This window comes from Rhinolophus sinicus, linkage group LG03 (genome assembly GCF_036562045.2).
Source record: "Rhinolophus sinicus isolate RSC01 linkage group LG03, ASM3656204v1, whole genome shotgun sequence".
NCBI lineage: Eukaryota > Metazoa > Chordata > Mammalia > Chiroptera > Rhinolophidae > Rhinolophus > Rhinolophus sinicus.
The window spans coordinates 14,146,170-14,161,930 of NC_133753.1; the positions used below are offsets into that span (position 1 = coordinate 14,146,170).

The window sequence follows — 15,761 nt, forward strand, 5'->3', positions numbered from 1 at the left end:
CCCATGCGCAGCCTTTTGACCCTCAGTCAGCCCCAGGAGAATAAGCCTTGAACCTGGAATACTTCTGTACCAAGAGATAAAGAGCCCGCACAGGCTGTGACAGATTTATGACCTCGAGTGGGAATATCACGTGGGATATTCATAATATCCTGCTTTAGGAGTGATGAGTGTTCCTTTGTTCTGCGTCAGCTTGTTAGTCCCTGGCTCTCAGGCACACCTCCAGCTTTCAGCATTTCAATCTCTGCTGTGGCACAGGATGGGTGTGCTTCATTCATGTGCCCTGTGTCATGCCAAGAGGCCTTGCTATCCATGACGGACCTATGCAGACTGCTGAAGCTGATGTGGCTCTTTCTTCTCTATGTAAGTGAAGTCTTGTTCACTTGTGTTTGGCAGTGTTGTGTTTTCCTTGGCAACGCTGCTGCCAAGATGCGATGGGCAGAAGTGTTCAGAGTCCTTCCTTGGGATTGCTAACCAGTACACAGTGCTCTGCTCCACAGTTAGATTTTGAAAATGGAAAAGGAAACTTTGAAAGTGGTTTGTTCGATGTAACTGGGAGACGTGTCATTCCTGCTTTCTTCCCATGATTCCTTCACCTTCAACCACATGTTATAAAAATGAGTTTTGTTAGCCACCAGTCTATTTCATTTATAAATTCACAAGGACAATAATCTGACTGCCTTATTTTGAGTTGAGTTGATGTCAGTCAGCTGTGACTAGAGTTGCGGGCTCATATAACACAGAGGCTCTAGAGCAGGGTGTCCAAACTGCGGCCCGCGATCCATTGTTAATTGGCCCACAGCAAATTCCAAAAATATATTTAGTTTACTTAAATAAACCAGGTGAGGCAATGCGTACTTCACCTTGAATGAGTGGCCTGGCTGTTTGTGTATTTCACCGCATATGGCCCTTGGTAAAAAACGTTGAAAAAAGTTTGGACACCCCTGCTCTAGAGTATTGCATATTGGATGGAGGCTATTTCCAGAAAACAATGACTCACGGGCAATTGGAGAGAACCCACAACTGAGGTTCATTACTGGCTTGATAAAGTTAGACTCGTAGAGTGGCCATCCAAGTTTATAAACTCAGTATATTTTGTGGACTCCATTCAAGGCTTCTCATTGACTGAAACTCAACTTATCAATTTTTGTTATTATTGGTTCTCAAATTGTATAGCGAGGTGCCCTGGGATGCCAGTGAACTCATGGGTGTGTTGTTGCTGAGATAGTATAAATATTTGAGGAAATGGGGATACTTGTCATTTGTCAGACCCCATGAAATACCACCTCAAGGTAGATTGCATTTTCAACATTAGCTGCACTATGTTCATTTCCATGGCATTATTTCTTTGAGAAATCAAGTCCTTGTTGGATGCTATGATTAAAAAGCAAGTACCGTGTGAAAATTCATATGTAACAAGAAATTAGGGTCGAGGTGTCCAGTCTGATTCCAAGGTTGGAAAGTTGTACAGTCACCAACAGGTGCACACATCTCATTAGTAATTAGTAATTGTGAACAAATACAAAATAGTGTGTTTTTTCCCTTTCGATTTTTACTATTACTTTTCAAACAAGTACTAAGTTGTTAGGATATACATACTTATTAGGTTGTTTGTACCTAAATACTTTTTAATTGGAATTGTTAGGTGTTTGTTTTGGTCATGAAAAATGTTCTGGGACACTAAAAGAACCGTACAGTAAGAAAATTTGGGTGCCTGTGTCCTGAAGTGCTTCTCCCCTTATTCCATTTTCTTAAGTCAGAGGTATTCTATATCTATGGTTGTTTGATGTTAGAGTACACAAGAATCCCCTGGGGGATTGTTAGAATATAGATTCCTAGGTTCAACCCCAATAGGTACGGATACAGTATTTCTGCGATGGGACTCAGGAATACGTATTTCAACAAACAAGTGATTCTACTGCCAGTGGCTCGTGTACCACACTCTGAGAAGCATTTCTCCATGTTGTTATTTCTAGAACTTTAAAACAGTTTAAGGGCAGCTCTGTACTTTCAGATGTACCGACCCCGGCTCCCTCCCCGTATAAGGTGGGGGCATCGAAACTTGTTGACTCCAATACTGCATGGACAATGCCCATTGTGTTATGCCTTCAAGCCATGGTAGTGGAAAACCATTTTTATTATTTCTATTCCTCAATATTTAAACCCAGCTCCCAAGTATTGACCTGTAACCCCTGTCTGAGATAATGTGGCTAGCAGACCATTATGCGGTTGTCATTGTTTGCTCTGTATGTAAGTCATTCCCTGTAATGCACAGTACGGTCTTCCTTTCCATTTCCTTCAAGGTAAACAATGTGTCTAAATTGGAAAGACATGCGGTGATGAGAGGAGCCTGTTGATCAATCTGCCTGTTCCACAGAGCTGCAGAGTCTGTCTGTGGCTCTGGATTCTTTAGAGCTGCTTCTTAAAAATTTGACAGCCTTCTGGCTGTTTGGCACAATATTTATCTTGCAAGATTGCTCCTATTTATGTCAAAACAAATAAACAAGAAGAAAAAATCCAGTACAGAAGAAAATGACAGGAATAGATCCCACTCAGGGTAAACATAAGAGGCTATATTTCTGATAACATTTCTGGAGGCAGCCTTTGGAAGCTTTCAGAAGTAGGTGTTAATTATGCAGGTGTGTGTGGCCTTCTCTTGGTTCTGCTCTTTGCTCCTTTTGCACACTCTCCAGTTGCAACCATGTTCAGTTTCCTTTATTATTTTTTCTTTGCAAAATCAGTATGTGAAAATTATATAATCCTATAATTGAGTCATTTACCCATTCTTATATTATTCTGAGTATCTTCTATGTGCCAGGCGCTGTGTTCATTGCTGAGAAACAACAGTGAAAAGCTTAGACAAACATTTGCCAACATGGAGTTATTTGTACGTATACTATGTACCAGGACCTCTCTTTGTTGTTTTAAAATGTATTTTAAAACACGCATATAAAGTTCTCAACAATCTAAAATGTGGGCTCTAACATTACCTCCATTTTCCAATTGGGAAAACTGAGGCTTACCATGATCACATACCCAAATGGGAGAGTTAGGTTATTATCAAGGTGATTGAAATCTATAGAAGAAATTATTAAAGAGTATATTCTAAGGGATAATTATTAATAAAAATTAAATTGCAACATGTTGATGTGGTTAATTTTAGACAACAGCATCCTGAAAGAATGGATTTGAATCAGAATACAATGGAGAGTGATGGGTGAGAAATGCATATCTTAATCCTCTGAAAAGACTATACATAAGGCCATTGTGCTTACTTGTATTTTAGTCTTCTGAGGCTCTCAAAAGAGGTATCACCCTCAGGACATGCCTGGCTCACTCTTCCTGTGGGGCTGGTGTGATGACAAGTCACGTGTCCTCTTCCTGCCATTTACCAATTAAGGAAAACTGGAAGAGCAACTGGTTTGGCGAGGGTTAAAATTGTGCTGGAAAAAATACCAAGTAAACATCTAGGCCTCTGAGGAAGGTCTAAGTGGGAGATAAACATTTATGAGTCATCTGGAAGCAGGTCAGGAATAAAGCCCTGGGGTGTATTTGACACTTGTGTTCAGTACAAGGAATACAGACATCAGAAAGGGGATATTTCTGTATCTGCTCTACTCTACTCTGATAGGTTGTGAAATGTTTAAGAGCATCTCTTAAAATGCTTTGTAAATTATACAATGCTATACAAACGTTAATTTTTCTTTTTAATGGTAAATGATAAAAAGACATTTAGCGTTACATGATTGTGAGAGAGAGTTTAATGAAGCGACTTAGGGATGGTAAAGTAGGTGATATAGGAGAGGCTTTCTCCACCTGCTATATTTCTCTCTGCTTTCAACTGGAGAAAGTTCTCCTTTTAAGGGTTTCAGGATGGTCATCTTTATAATCCAGGACTATCTCCCTATTTTAAAATCTGTGATCTTATTCACTTCTGCAAAATCCCTTTTTTGTCATGTATCATATTCACAGTTTCCGGGATTAGGTTATGGACAAACGGTATCAGAAGCCATTACTCTTCCTGTTTCAGATTTCATTCAAACTAAAAAAGTTTATTAAAAGCACTTAAATGGGGTAGTGATAGAAGTTCATTCATGTTTTAAATTTACATAAACATGATTCTTTGTTTACTGAAAATTAAATGAAATTTGATGAATGCCTGAATTTAAGATGGTGTCCTCTATGCTATGACTCGGGCAGTTGCGGATTCAGAAAAAAAAAAAAAAAAAAAAGCCCAAAATATTGGGGAGAGGAGGTGCCACATATCCTTATGACCATTTTGGATCCTTTCCAGATGGTGAGTAGTAAAGAATTTGCCTCACCTGGTCCCAGTGCTGTCAATTGGTGGTCTTCCTTATATGCCTTAGAAGAATTTTGAAGATTATGTACTTCCTCTCATATTTGTAAGTGGGCTTGTTAAAATTTTTGACACAGACCTAAACTGAGACAGAAATTTGGAGGGCCTGTGGGAGGCGCTCTCATACCCTAAGTGAGTTGCCAAAGCCTTATAGGAAGAGCTCTGTAGTTACAACTCATGGTTACAACTATCCGTCTTTTTAACTTCCTCTTCTCCTCTGAAAAAGAACTTCCTTCTTGTTCTCAGGGACTTGTACGTGGTTTGCCATGGCTAAGCACACTGGATTACTGGATCACAATTCTTTCTTTTTCCTGAATAAATCTATTTTTTGCTGACAGGATATCTAGTTGACTTTTTGCTTACACTCTACACTTTTTCATTATTGGTTTAAATATTAAAGAACTACATGGTTTCTGTCATATTATAAGTATTAATATATTTACCCAAAATTGTTATATTAATTCTTAAAATATATCTAATGGAACCTAACCATAATTACTATAAACCCACAGTAATGTATTTAAAAATACATGAATAAGCTCTATTTTAACATTAATTTTATATCTTAACTATTTCTCTTTCGATTCATATTTCCATGACCATCTCTACTGGAACTTTATCCTAAATGTATTTCTATGCTTAAAAGTTTACTTAAACTACTATGTATAACTAACATTTTAGAAGGTACTTTTCTAAAACCTCTAAAAACCTCTCACCATAGGTTCTAAATATTAGAAAAAATATATTCTTTATTATCACAATTATCATTGATAAACATTTGGTCCAAACATTGTAATATAGTAAGTATTAAATAGTCACATATAAGTTTTAAACAATAAATAGTAAAAGAAACTTAAAATAATTTATTTTCTTTATTCATTGATGCATAAGCTTGACTACTAAAATGACATAGGTTTTCATACCAGTTTTTAAAATTTATTTTATATTTGTATAGATAAAAATCACTGAGTAATCTTGTTCCATTAATAAGTAGAAGGAAGGAAAAGGTAATGTCTATCAAGTCTTTGGATTTCTTCAGTGTGACGTCTAAAGCCACATAGTTCTCACTACTGTACAGCTTTATTTCTAGTGATTTGCCAGCTGGTGATTCATTTTGGTTCTCCATTGTTGAAATAAAAAAGCTGGAATCTATTTGACTTCTAAAGAATTTGTTACTTTATATTAAAAGATTTTCCTAAGATTTATCAAATGATTATGAACTATATCTATGAGTTTTTCACTAGAGACACCTTGTTTAACCAAACACAGTATAATGAATTAGGAAAAGGGAGTTTTATTATTCATTTCTTTAAACCGTTGCTAACACACGTTTTTCAATTTGATAAAATACTTTGATTTTGTTAGTGCTTTTGTGGTGGACACAGAGATCCAGAACCCCTTTAAAGGTGGCTTTGTTGCTCAGCCATGGGCGATGTGGTCAGCACACCTCCTTCAGGGTGTGTCTTAGCTTCAGAGAGCCACCTTGTTGGACAATGTGCAGTTTCCAGGGCAGCCCACATCTGGTGACTGAGCCAGGCAAAGGTGTTAAGGCCCTGCCGTTTTGGCTTCATGCCCACTAACTTTGGTGGTCACTTCCTGCTCTAGAATTCCCCATGCATGTTGGCCTAGGCAAGGTGGCATTTGCATCACAATTCAGCTTTTTCTTTGCCCCAGTCCTGTTTCCACCACTGCTCATCCACAGATATTGACTCCAAGTAAACTATCTTGTATCTACTAGATTGTATCTACTTTTGGAAAATCTCAGCTGTGGCAAACATAAATATGATTTTGTCAAAACCTTGGGCTTCGAGTGTAGCTCTTTTTATTTATGGAAAATGTCTACCTTTTAACTAAATAGTTAGCCAAATCAAATTAAAAAAAAAATCTCTAGCTTTCTGTTTGAAAACATTTTTATTCAAGTAAGCACATGAAAATGTTGAGAAGCATTATTTTTAAAGATACAGAAATAGAGTATAAAACAAATCTTATAAAATAGAGTATTAAAATAATTAAGATAAAATGCTGAAGATTTAATAAGATTTGCATATCCATCTTATAAGTTCTAAAACAAGATAAACTAGTATGCTGTTTATCATTAGTTAAATGATAATAATGCAATAAAATGTGTAAAAAAGGAGATTATTTTGGAAGTGATAAGAAGGAAAAAAAGTTTCATAATTTTGGTTACTCTGTATGTTCATGTACTAAACTCTTGTGTTTAGCTTTGGAAATGATTAAATATAAATTAAGTATAAAAATATTTTAAAGAATATATGATCACTATTTTCTTATGAATTTTATAAAAGTTATATGCTAAAAATTAATTGGTCTGAAAGTTTGCATATAAATTAACTTTTTGTTAGTAAGAAGTAAATATATATGAAACAAAATATATATTAAACATTTTATAAGATGATATAAATAAAGATTTACTGTATTTGAAATAAATATTTTATGATGCAATTTGATAAAATAGCTTTTATGTATTTTAAGAATGCCCAGCAAAGATAAAAGACATAATCATAATGTCTTATCCATTTATTTTATATTGAATATTTTGAAATATTTTGCAGTCCTTGAAAGTATTCTGATTACATTTAAAAGATTCAGATTTATTCCATTGCTCTGGTTGTTTTAAGGAGATTTTCTTCACAGCTGATGACAAGTTGTAATGATGAGAACTGAAATAATTGAAAAGAATTATACATGTTTATGGTAAATCTAAGTTTTGTGGACCCTAAAGTTTATACAACCTTTGGTGGGTAGCTTTTGAAAGATAAATAATGCAATAAATATAGTTATATTTGAACATTTAGAATGAAAAAAAAAATCATGACAAATCATACATTTTAAAAATCTGACAAATAGCACAAAAGTCATGAAATCTAGATAGGTGCCATGATATATTTTTTTAACTAACTGCCTATCATATCTCCATAATTCTTTTTCTATATCATTGTTTATAAACTGTTTAATAGCTTCTTCATATAATACAAAAATAATATTTTCTCTATAGATAAAATGCATAGATAATTCAGTCTACTGTAGTTGATCAAAATTTATTTATTTCTGTCTCTGAATAGTGGGGATGTGTATGAAATGTGATTTCATTCATAGACACATCCGGTCATTGTAGTTTTAGTTTTGGGCTTAATAAATTAGGCTTTCCGGTAAATTCTATTTTTCAGGTTCTCATTAAAAAGGAAAAACAAACTATAGTTTTAGTTATTGTTTATGCTGCATTTTCTTGAAAACAGAGAACTTGCATATTGACCACTCAAGGATGAGAACTGAGTTCTTGGTTTGTGGTTTTTCAAGTCTGCTGATTGGAAGAATTTTCCGTAGATGAACTCTAGCTGTATACAGTTCACTCCTTGTTCCTCTTTAACCCGCCATGTATTTCTGGGTCCGTTAGGGCAAGTTCACATCATGATCTGACATGCAGGTCAGGATGACAGATGAGTCAGCAGAGGATGGGAAAAGATTTCCTAGAAGCTGTTCCTCCACAAACAGTTGGTAAAAATTTAACTCTCTACTGATGTTACTGCAAATAACAAAAATACATGCCTCTAACACCAAACCCAGTGTATCCCCAGTTCAACTGTCCTTGTATATCTTAAAAATGCAGCCAATCTACTGCTACTCCACAGAAGGAAAAGCATAACCAAGGACAAGTTAGTATGGACATGAAGGATGGTTTTAACAGACTGCAGTTAAAATAGCTCTTTTCCATACTTTTTATAAAAACACATGACTCTATGAACACATTGCTAGTAACCCCTCCGTCCCCCCCTCAGGGACTTAAACAGTCCCATGTCAGCAAGGGTCCTTGAATCTTAAGCTTTAGTATCTTCAAGGTAAATTCACATCTGTTGATATTTAAATGCCTGAAAGTATTTATTTTCGAGTTCAAAATTTCTTATTGATGGTTTTTGCCTTATTCTCAAGGGGTCTCCCTGAAAAGAGATGTGTCATTCCACAATAGTGCTTTTGGTAGGTTTTGGTTTTTGGTTTTGTGATTGGTGGGAATAGAGATGGAAGAATTAAAACTGTGAAATAAAAATTATCATTACTCCTACAATCTTGCTTTGTCATCCAGTTATCTCAATTCAGAATATTCTGAGTCCAAAATGACTGTTTGAAAAGAACCTTTGTGTCTCACAGTAATGCTACAAGGCAGGAAGAGATTGAACACATTTTTGTAATGTCTCGATTAATCATTAAAGTAAGCTTTAATTTTGTTTGCCCCCTTTGGGGAAACGTGATGCTTTCTTCCTCCTCCTTCTTTATCTCTTTTACCTCTCTCTCCTTCTCTTCTTCTTTCCTTTTATCCACCCTGCCCCTCTTTTCTCTCCCCCATCCCTTTCTCTCTCCTTCCCTCTCCTCCTTTTCCTTGTTTCTCTCTGTCTCTCTCTGTCTCTGTGTCTCTGTCTCTGTGTCTCTCTCTCTCTGTGTCTCTCTCTCTCTGTCTCTCTCTTTCTCTCTCTCCCCCCAATGGCTAGTGTGAACTCAGGTAGTCTCAACATGGCCTTTAGTGCAGTCTATGAGAATTTGGAAATCAATTCTCTGAAAATATTCAGAGCACTTGTACACTTTGAAGAGACTTTGCCTACTCCATTTTGAAGCATTTTGATGTAGACGAGGGGTTCAGCAAGCTTTTTATGTAAAGTGTCAGGCAGTAACTATTTTAGGCTTTGTGGGCCACAGGTTTCTGTTGTAACTACACAACTCTGCCATTGTAATGGGAAAGCAGCCGTACACACTACACAAATGCATAGGCACGGCTGTGTTTCATAAACTTTCTTTATAAAAAAAAAGCAATAGTTTGGACTTGGCCCAGGAGCCCTAGGTTGCTGACTGACCACAGCCGTAGACAGCTAATAGGTCTGTTAACGAGTGGAATCATAGACCAACCTTTCCAGAGAAAACTAGCACAAACTTTTGTTACATGGACAGCCTACCACCCATGAGTCAGTGATTCTCAAAATAAACATCCCTAATAAATAAGTCTGCAATGTCTTTGGGAGATAAGAAAAGTGTATGATATTATATAGAAAACACATTATATTCTGATTTTTTCAAAAGGCTTTGTGCCAGAATCTATCTGTAATAGGGTTCAATTAGAGGAAATGTATTTAAGCAGAACTTGGCAAACTTTGTAAATGTTGCATAAAGTTCCAAGTCAGACTAAAAGTTCTCTCAACACCTTTTGTTGAGGTCAGACTTGGAAACCATCGACATCTCCTTCAGCTTACACATGGTTTTATCACAGCCACTCAGGACACCTACTTTATAACAAGTGAGAGGCAAAGGTCATTTATAAAGAAATCCTGCAGGATACCCCATCCTCCAACTGGGGCTATTTTTATTGTAATAAGAAAGCACTGACTAGAAAAGGATCACAGCTTCATAAGAAGCCTACTGTGGAGTGGAGTGAAAGAAAGAAAGCTGAAGTGGAGTGAGGTGGGGTGGTTGGAAGCACAAAAGAGGAGAGATTCTGGTAAACAAGCAAACAAACCTATCATAACCACGATGAAAATGACTGTGACAGGAGAGGGTCTTTCAACATTGGCTGACATTTTTCCAGATGTCTCAGTGCAACTGTGCACAGGGAAAGCTTGTATCTCATGGATCAGGATAGTAAGCTACTCGAATCAAGGCTTTCATCCAAGTTCAAGCCAAGGGAGCTGCAAATAGCCTCAGACACTTGAGGTGATGGCTAGAAATGCTCTATGTGCCTGGCCTGGGAAGCATTATCAATTCAGCCTTGACCTTTTTCTTAGCCACACATCTCAACTGGTGAACCATAATCTATTGTTAAAATTTTTCTCATTATGTTTTGGTGTTTCTAATGCCCCCAGAGAACTGATTTATTGTCTTTGTGATTCTTGTCTACACATGCGTTGCGGTGATATTTCATGATTTGAAAATCAGTTTTCCAATGGAGAGGATTCCCAAGAAAAAGCATAAAAGGAAAAGCGACATGATGTTCTTTCTTTTCTGTTATGCAAGTTTTATTCATACAAATATAATTATTTTTAAAAATGACATGTGTTAATAAATCCTATTAATCACATTATAGAATGCACTCAGTCACACCTGGTTTTAAAATGTAAACCTCCTGGTTTAGTTGGAAGCTTTATTCTCTAAATCTAAACGATTAATAATCACTGCTGAACCAAATCTTGAGGCTCTGCCCGGATCCTGGAAATAGCTAACATTTACTGGCACCATTCTAATCACGTTACTGGTAGTAACTGATTTACTGGTCACATTGCTTTATAGGTGGCTGTCATTATTATGCTTGATTCGCAGATGAGGCTCAGAGAATTATGTAACTTGCCAAAAGTCACATGGCTGGACATGGTGGAGTCACAATTTGAATTCGAGCAAGTTAGCTTCAAAGGCTGCTGTCTTAACCAGCATTTCCCCCAGTCACTTTGAATATTTGGTGTAGAAATAGTACCTTCTAGGCTCAGAATCTCTTGCCAACATCTTGCTAAAATTCTTGCCTGGACCACATACTCTTCCATTCGTTTCAAAATTAATCAGAGAGTCACTGTTATTTGTTTTCTTTATGTCATCATCAGAAACACTACTTACTAAATCTTTCTTTTAGAGAAGTAGAAAGGGGAGAGGTGAGAGAAAAATCTCCCAGTAGTTGTTCTTTTCCAATTAAAAGAGGCTTTCACAGCTGCTGCACCACCTCTGTTAACCTGGGCTCACTGCCCTTTGAGACCCTGCCTTTTTTTAATCCTTCCTTTATATCCAATAGTCCATCAACTCCCATACCATGCATAGTTATCAAGAAAGATCATCCCTGGGAACAAAGAGAAGGTGGTCTTCCTCCCACACTCCTGAACCGCCTGAGGTAAACTGATTAAAGCTGTCATCTGCTGCCTGGCCTCCCCAAGCATGTCACAAGAGAAGGTTTGGGGATTTTTTTCACCTTTATCCACATACAAATAACTAGAGAATGTCCATAAAAGCTTTTATAAGTGGCGAGCCTTTTCTTTCTCCTTTACTGGCCCACACACTGAAGTGTGGAATATGGAAGGTCACGGGATTTGGTATCCACAAACTTGGATTAGAACAACAATTCTCAACACCAGACAGGATTGATGGCGGTGGCAGAACTAGAAAAAGGAAGACAAGTGTAGCATGTGGTGTGTGGGGGTAGGTGTGTGTCTTTGTGTGTTTTACAGTTGAAATTTTTATTTATTTCCTAGAACTACCACACAAATGGCCATGAATTTGGTGGTTGAAAACAATAGAAATTTATTCTCTCCGAGTTGTGGATGCCAGAAGTCTGAAATCAAAGTGCTCCCTCCAAAGACGTTAAGGGGAGCATCCTACCTGGCCTTTTCTAACTTCCGGTGGTTGCCCTCAATCCTTGGCATTCCTCAGCTGGCTTGATCACTCCAGTCTCCACCTGGTCTTCCCTTAGCCATCTTCCCTGTGACTTTTCCTTTTCTGTGTCTTCTAAGGACTCTGTCGTCGGAGTTAGGGCCCACCCTGATCCAGGGCAATCTCATTTCAAGATGTTTACCTTAATGACATTTGAACAGACCCTATTTCAAATAAGGTGATATTCTGAGGTTCTGGGGGTTAGGAGGTGAGCACATCTTTTTAAGATATAATTTAATTCATTACAAATGTGTCTTGTTTATAGGTTACACTGTTCCCTGAATTTTATCATCCCTAGTAGTTAGGGAGTAAGTAAAGATGCCCTTTCTTTGGTGAAATGACAGTAGGTGGTTGTATTTGCAGGTGTATGTGTGTACACGTGTATGGGTGTGTGCGTCATATTTACCTTTCTTGGTAAAAATAAAAGTTTGGTCATTCAATTTAGTTCCTACATTTTCTTAAAAATGGTCCAGGAAATCCCAGTCTGGAAACCATCTACTCAGAAAACTGACCCCAACTTTCTAAAACTATTTCCTTATCTGGAAATGAAGTGATCTCTGATTTTTATATATTTGAATTTCAAATAACTTGCACTTTTATACACGATACATGAGTACCCCCAAACTCCTTTTCTGAAACTTAAATCAGACTTTCTTACCCCAGAAGACCAATCAATATTTCAAGCTCTTCTACAGCAGCACTCTCTGCCATCCAGGTGCTTAATTGGGGCCTTTACCATTTTTTCATACAGTAGGGTTTATCAAATTCTGTGAACATTTTGTATTTTGCATTTAACACTTTTTTTGAGATAAGAAAGCGATAACATGAAAACAAAAATTGGTCTCAAACACACTCTGAGACACAGGTAAAAGTATTAGACGGATTGACACGGTGACTTTATACTTCATTGGGACATGTGCCAGACTAAGATGGTTGGATGTGGGTTCAGTGTGAAGGGAAATGACAGAATTAAAGTCTGATATATAAATGATGGATAAATAGCATCAATGATTTTATTTATTTATTTATTTATTTATTTATTTATTTATTTATTTATTTATTTATTTATAAAGTGTGAGTCACGATTGCAGATTTATCTTGCATTTAGAGTAAATTTATTTCCTTCCTATAACTCCCATTTCTATCTGACATGTTTTAGGACTATGTTATAATACGAAAATAGGGGACTTTCTGGGGCCATAGTCGTAATTGTAGCAATAGGATTATTAGTAGCAGCAGCAGTTCTAGTATTAGTAGAAGTATTTGAAAACAATACGTCAACAGGAAAAGTAAAATAATCATATTATATTATATTAAATGTGATAATGCATAAATTGTTTATAAATTGTAATAACCTATTACGCTCTAGACAAATGTTAATTGTTTTCTGCATTGCAACGCAGGCTTCATTTTGCAATAGATGTTCAGTCATACATTGGTTAAATAGGGATGTCTTATTGACCTGCTTGGTAACTTCATTCTAATTCATAATTTTCCTTTACTAACCGGGGAATAAATTTCTTCAGTCCAAGGTCAGATCTCACAAAGTGGTGGGTGAAAGTCATATAAACCCACAGACATTTAGTGATTGTTTTGTGTTTGAATTTAAAACTTTCAGGTCTACCAGGCCTTCCACCATTTCACCTAGCCTCGGATCTGGGTGCTTCGTATGTTTGTCATGTGGCCCCTGAAGTCATTTGTGCTTGAAGCTCTGGAGGTGTAGTGAGGAAATAGTGAGCACTACAGGAAAGAATGAGTGAGCTTTATTTCTTCAATTGAAAGGAGTTTAGGGCTGTGTCGAGATCTGCTCTGGCCTCTCCTTGCTCAGGTTTCTGAAGCAATGAGGTCGGTGATTGACAACTCAAGGAGGTCACTTGCTAAATATGGAGTGATGAGTATCTGCCTGCAGAACTCCCTCACCCACTGTCACGCATATTGTTTTGTCCCTGGAACCCTTCTTCATCTACTGTTGCTTTTGTTTCTTCAAGTGTATCATTAAAGGAAACTGGAAACATAAAGGTATAATAAATATAACATAAAGTTATGAATTCATCACTGAGCCTATATCTGGTTCTAAGTCAAAGTTTTCTTTGAATCATATTTATATGTGAATACTGTAAAAAACCGCTACTAAGCCAAATGTATGCTAGCTAAGCCAGTCCACTATATTTGTGCCTCCTGCTGAATGGCCCCATTTGCTGTGGAATAAGGTGGATTTGCTTTTTGTCCTGGCTTTGCTTGTTGTTGGAAGGTGCTTTATTTCAAACCTGAACTGGATCAGTATATGTCACATATATCAACTAGAGTTCCTTTCATATAAATGTGTGAGATGGTCAGGAGGGGAAAGGTATTGTGAGTCAAGAAATTCATAAAAATGTAACCTAAATCATGGATTTGTCTCATTTTGACCATTTAACTTATCATTGCTCCCTCTGCGGGGTGATGAGGACTTCACATTGTGTCTTGGCAAGAGTATTGGACTGAATAAAAAATTTTATTGAGCAAATCCCAAAACCCACTAATAATTCTATAATAATTATATTGAGATAACATCTAAGACGATTGATATGACATCTAAGATTTGCCCTCTTATTTCTTTATCATCTTCCCTAGTTCATTTTCACACAGAATAAACAAGTGTGCACATATTTCAATTAATTAAAGGATATAATCAGGACATTGAAGATAAATTGTGATTTAAAGTCATCTTACAGGAGTTACTTGTAAGAGTGCCAATTTTTTTTTTTTTTTTTTAGCTAAACCAGAACCAAAAGCCCTGGGGGTGTCTCCAGGAAGTGAGAAGTTCAAATAAATCCTTCTCAGAAATGATGCTTATCTTAGCATGTTCAATTTTTTTTTCAATTAACAGAGATTGGCTTATGTTAAAGTATAATTTTCAAAAAGTTAGAAAGCATGGCCGTATCCATACAGAATGACTCATGTAGAAAGATTCTTGTGAATTGCCTACGAAAGGAACACAAGTCAAAAATTTAACTCACTGATGAGAGAACCAGCAGAATTGCAAATCCAGAGAGCATTTGAGGGGCAGGGATTGATACAGTCAGAAAAGGCATCCTGAAGTAGTTGGCCAAGTTAGGGACAAAGCTGGTTAAGTCTCGGAGGGCATGGTGTTTAATCTTCTCTGTAGGACTGACATTACTTGCATCTCTACAAAGTGAAAAGTACAAGTTAACATGTAACTTGTAGTTTCTAGGCCTTAATCAATAGTAAATTGCAAATTAAATAAATGTAAAATTCCTTAGCAAATTAAATATTCCTTGGAAGTACCTATTAAACAATGATGCAGTGGGACATTAAAAGAACATGCAGTCATTTTTTTTTTTTTTTCAAAATTTGGTACAACTTTTCTAATAGTCCCTCTGGTGATCATAAACAATTTTGAAAGATTATTTTTTATTACAAAAAAATGCTGATTTCATTCTGTTTTTGCTGGATTCATTTACAGAGGTGCAGCATGAGGTGTTAATCATAGAAGCCTTCTGCCAATCAGCAAATCCAGGGGCTCATGTGGTTGAACAAATATTAAGGCCAAAGAATTATCTTCTTACTGGAAAATTCATACACAATCTCAGATTGCATTTTCAGTAACATCTATTATTATTGACAGTTTTATTTTCTTTCCTTTTTTAGTTTTATTTTTTTATTGCTGCTGGTTTTTATATACCAGATTTAGGAAAGCAAATCTAAACCTGAAACATTCATTTCCACAGGTTTTACCTGCAGTTTATATGAATTTGCCAAATCTGATTAGGTTCTGCCTGCCTATATGAGACCCTGTCAGGTACAGAGCAGGTATTGTCCCAGATTACTGGGAGGGGTGGGGGTACTTTGGGAGCATCGGTTCTACATATGAAGGACAATTCCTATGCCTTTATGGTAGGTTTGTCATGTCTAATTACAATGAGATTTATACTCAACTATATTTCTGCATGTATACCTTGATTGTAGAATCAATTTGGGTGAAATATCCTGGTTAAAA

General features: G+C 36.5%; 1 long non-coding RNA gene across 1 annotated transcript in view; it reads left to right on the forward strand.

Annotated features, from left to right (window-relative positions):
• The first annotated feature begins 254 nt into the window (after positions 1 to 254).
• Positions 255 to 15,761, forward strand: part of LOC141570518 (uncharacterized) — a 245,798-nt gene continuing 230,291 nt past the window's right edge. The window contains exon 1 of the long non-coding RNA XR_012494573.1: positions 255 to 360. This is a non-coding gene — a long non-coding RNA (uncharacterized LOC141570518). The remainder of the gene's footprint in view (positions 361 to 15,761) is intronic.